This window comes from Portunus trituberculatus, chromosome 38 (genome assembly GCF_017591435.1).
Source record: "Portunus trituberculatus isolate SZX2019 chromosome 38, ASM1759143v1, whole genome shotgun sequence".
Lineage (NCBI taxonomy): Eukaryota > Metazoa > Arthropoda > Malacostraca > Decapoda > Portunidae > Portunus > Portunus trituberculatus.
In genome coordinates, this window is record NC_059292.1 from 35574043 (window position 1) to 35579042 (window position 5000).

The following is a 5000-nucleotide window of genomic DNA, read 5'->3' on the forward strand; positions in this document are numbered from 1 at the left end:
GGGAATCGAACCCCGGTCCTCTGGCTTGTGAAGCCAGCGCTCTAACCACTGAGCTACCGTGTGTGTGTGTGTGTGTGTGTGTGTGTGTGTGTGTGTGTGTGTGTATAGTATTGGTATTCAAAATAGGACCTTGTCTGTCAATCATCCTCTTCTTGTCTGACAGCAAGGGCGAGGGTTGCTCATCACAGTGTATGCATATTAATAATAAAATGTCTCTCGCTGCCACACACACACACACACACACACACACACACACACACACACACACACACACACACACACACACACACACACACACACACACACACACACACACACACACACACACACACACACACACACACACACACACACACACACACAGACACACACCGCTCACCTCGCTCATGTTGTATCAATATTTGCACACCTGTGGATGTAAAATGACGAACTCTCTGTGCTCATCCTCTGCATGTAGAGCAGGACGAGGGGAGACTGTAGACGCGCACACCTCACCCTCAAGCTCGCACTCACCCTCGCCCTTAAGGCGGTGTCACACTAGCACTTTTTCCGTCGATTAATGCGATTTCCGTCGATTTTTCACCGTTCCGCATGAACTTATCGCATGAATTTGTCAGACGATAGGGATTGTTTCCGTCTGCAAATTTTCCGCCTTTGTTTACATACCAAGACCAAGACCACAAGACTTGCCGCGTCTCCTCAACCTGCTTCTACGTGCATTGGTTCTACCACTAACCATGAACGCATCCATGCACGCTTTTTGGCTTGTTTAGCTCGTCTGAGTTTCTTAATACACAGTATTACGTTCAGAGCAGCGTATCTTCACCGCAGCGTGGCCTCCATGTTTGTGTTTCCATTGTGTTGGCGGGAAGTGACGACGGAAAGTGACGACGAAACACCGTTTGTGTGTGACAGGCCGCATCCAAAATATTGTCGATTTTCTGAAAAAAGACGGAAAAAGTAGACGGAAAAAGTGCTAGTGTGACACCGCCTTTACCCTCACTCTCACTAATTATGGCCACCACCGACTCCTACCAATACGTAACAAGCTTGGTACGCATCCTATCACCTCTCTTTCCCTCCTTTCATCATCCACCGTCGCTCTCCACCTTTCCCTTCTTCGTCACCTTTTTCCTCCCTGCTTCCCTCTCCTTGCTTCACAGTCCCACGGAACGCCTGCGGTAGAAGATAGTAATGCCCTTTAATGTCACGTGAATATGCAAGTTCTGGAGCACTGAGGTCTTAATGTTTTCCCTTCCAGCAGCGCACGAGGCTCAGTCCAGTTCCTGCTGCCTGTTTTCTGCAGGAAGCGTGGTTGGTACATTTTTTCGCAGTTAATTGCTGGTGAAAGTAATGACGGAAAAGGGTTCTCATGAGGGTCGTATGTGTTATTATTACTGCTGGTCTCGGTGGTGGTGTGGCTGCTGCTGTAGTGTTGTTGTTGTTGTTGGTGGTGGTGGTGGTTACAGTAGTAGTAGTAATAATAGAAGTGGTAGTAATATCTTGTGTCCAGTGCTAATACTGCATCTTGGCGCTCATATTACAACTACTGCTGCTGCTATAATAACTCCCACTATCACCACCATCATACTACTACTACTACTACTACTATTACTACTACTACTACTACTACTACTACTACTACTACTACTACTACTACTACTACTACTACTACTACTACTACTTACAACCACTGCCACCATTACTTCTAGATGTCAACAAAACAAAAGCGCCATAAAGAACCAATGTTTTTTCCCTCGATGAGCGTCCATTATATTTGTATGCGGAAAGGCGCTGTGTGGAAAATAGGTTTCAACAGGTAGAAGGCGTGCACTGCTTTATTAACATCCTACCTGCGTGCATGTGTGTGGGACGAGCAGTGTCTTCAGGAATCTCCCATCACTCGTGTCATAGAGAAAGTAAAACATCGAAAAACTTAAGCTTTGGAAAATGAAGGACTTGAATTTACATCTAGTTAACTTAAGCATTTTTTCCAGTTTTTTTTTATCTAATTTTTTTCTTTTTCGTCTTTTTTTTTTATTGTGGTAATATTAAATAATCAAACGTTTCACTATTCATTTCGACGGTTTTCGCAAATGATGTGAGGTTTTCCGGAAAAGTTCATTCTTCTACGTATACCTTAACAGCGATCCTGCACCATTAATGAAAAGAAGAAGAAGAAGATGAAGCAGAAAAAGAAAACACTCATTAGAACCTCACTATTGATAACCTTCGAAAGCTTTAACCTTTCAAATTATCTTCGAGAGAGGCCAAACGCTTAAAGATGCCATTCTGTACTTCATATTCTCTGTGTCGACACGAAGAGCGTACTAACCATGAAAACTTTGGTAAATGGATAGCCGCAGAACACAACCTCCCAGAACATTCAAGCGGAGTTAGATTAGGACATGGCTCGAAGGAATAAATGAATATGAAGCGCAAATAGGCACTACCCCAACCTGAAACTGGATCTTCATAGTCAGAGAGAGAGAGAGAGAGAGAGAGAGAGAGAGAGAGAGAGAGAGAGAGAGAGAGAGACAAGAAAGCTAAAAAAAAGAGGAGGATGGGGAGGAGGAGAAGTAGGATGTAGAAAAGGTTTAAAGATGAGGAGGAGGAGGAGGAGGAGGAGGAGGAGGAGGAGGAGGAGGAGGAGGAGGAGGAGGAGGAGAAGGAGGAGGAGGAGGAGGAGGAGGAGGAGGAGGAGGAGAAGAGGAGGAGGAGGAGGAGGAGAAGGAGGAGGAGGAGGAGGAGGAGGAGGAGGAGGAGGAGGAGAATAGGAAGGTATACTCATATATTTGATGGCTCTGTTTATAGAGGAGGATTAATCAGTAAAGTAACCATTTTGTTATCTATATATCCAGCCACATGTGCTTTATGTCTGTCCTTTGGCGAGACCAGGTGAAGTTGGAGGCCAGCATGGTGATCCAGGCTAACGGAGGGAGAGCAGCTGCCTCTACCTCCCGCTGCCGCTGGTGGGAAGAGCGGAGGCGCCTCTCGAGGGACGGCGTTGAAGAGGAAAGAGTAGTAGAGAGAGGAAGGCGGTGGCGGCACGGCGATGTGTGCGTGTGTGTGTGTGTGTGTGTGTGTGTGAGAGAGAGAGAGAGAGAGAGAGAGAGAGAGAGAGAGAGAGAGAGAGAGAGAGAGAGAGAGAGAGAGAGATTTCAAAGTAGAGGCTGAGACAAATCTTAATCTTCATAGGGAACCTATAACTAATACTAAGTACAAGGTAGTAGCTATAAAAAATGAAAGGAGGAAGAAGAGGAGGAGGACGAGGAGGAGGAGGAGAAGGAGTAGGAGGACGAGGAAGAGTAGCCTCGAGGAGGAGGAACAGACAACAAAGAGATAAGTAAACATACTGCACTATTGCACTTTAAGAGTGTTGGAAGTGGGAAGGTCGCTCACAGTGGATAAGTGCAGAGGGAGTGTCTAGTGGCTCATAACTGAGCACGACCTCGGAGTGCACGGGTACCTGGAGGCAGGAACAGAACCGTGTGGCAAAGTGGCTGAATGCAGGGCGTGCAGTAGTCTGTCTCAGCTACCTGAAGCAGCACAGCGGCGGCCAGCCTTGGAGACGGTCTCCTGTGAGTATGTATAACCACTCAAAGGTAATGTGGGAAGTTCTCTTGTCCTCACTAGCATGAAAATGCCGCTTGAAGGCCCGCCCTCTAAGTGGATATTGGCATTTGAGGGAGCAACTCGCCCTTCAAGCTCAGGACGAGTAACTTCATTGAGAGGAAGTGATGGCAAGAATATTATATACATATATATATATATATATATATATATATATATATATATATATATATATATATATATATATATATATATATATATAGATATAGATATAGATAGATAGATAGATAGATAGATAACAGTGTGTGTGTGTGTTTCACTGTTTGATCTGCTGCAGTCTCTGACGAGACAGCCAGACGTTACCCTACGGAACGAGCTCAGAGCTCATTATTTCCAATCTTCGGATAGGCCTGAGACCAGGCACACACCACACACCGAGACAACAAGGTCACAACTCCTCGATTTACATCCCGTACCTACTCACTGCTAGATGAACAGGGGCTACACGTGAAAGGAGACACACCCAAATATCTCCACCCGGCCGGAGAATCGAACCCCGGTCCTCTGGCTTGTGAAGCCAGCGCTCTAACCACTGAGCTACCGGACGTGTGTGTGTGTGTGTGTGTGTGTGTGTGTGTGTGTGTGTGTTTCCTAAGAATGTTGTGAAAAGTTTGCAGACGAGAGTTGGTTGTGTTTAGTGGGCCAAGGTGAATGTGCAGTTACCAACTTCACCAGGTTATTCCGTCTGAGAAAAAAAAAAAAAAAACACGTTTTGGAAACAACTTATAATTAGCCAATCGACGATTATCATTATTGAGCAAGATCAATAACAACAATAATCAACCACAGAAATTGAACGAAACTGCGGAAATATAACTGAAGGTACAGAAAGGAAGAGTTTCGTAACTTGTAGTGTTGGCTGTCCTGGTAAAAGCGCGGACTCTATGTGCAGTTGTTTACTTGTCAGACACGTACTGTGGCAGGTGTTGGGATTGGGAGGGTGAATGTTGTTGGGGCAGTGCAGTGATGTGATGGGCAATGCCTCTGGATCTCGTCAGCAGGAGTGTGAACCCTGGGTACTGGTGGCCAAGATGTGAGGACAGCGATCCAGGATGATGGTGGGGAGAGGTGGTGAAGGGCGGCGGGTGGTGGCTTGGCGGGAAGGTATCACAACTTGCCACTGCTGCTCCTGAAAGTTGGATCTTGGACCACCACTCGCATGGCGCCATGGTGAGTTAATATAGAAAACAAATAATAATACCGCCATGGTTCCAAGTAATGCATGGCAGATGGACATTATAGCGTCCGGGTGTTATGACAAAATGATGCCCTTTTTCTGACTAGCGAAATAAACTTGTTTTGTGGTAATTAATTGCGTTACTTACCAGACTAAATAAAACCTAACGAGGAAGCAATGCCTTAACAAG

General features: G+C 45.7%; 1 protein-coding gene across 6 annotated transcripts in view; it reads left to right on the forward strand.

Annotated features, from left to right (window-relative positions):
• The window catches only part of LOC123514788 (atrial natriuretic peptide receptor 1-like), a 491631-nt gene that overhangs the window by 30198 nt on the left and 456433 nt on the right, over positions 1-5000 (forward strand). The window contains exon 1 of one of the 6 annotated variants that reach the window (XM_045272956.1): positions 4657-4803. The exons of 4 other annotated variants lie outside the window; for them this stretch is intronic. The gene's annotated coding sequence lies outside the window, so the exon portion shown is untranslated. Of the gene's footprint in view, positions 1-4656; positions 4804-5000 lie in introns of those variants that run through there. One more of the 6 variants, XM_045272961.1, reaches the window with a different exon arrangement.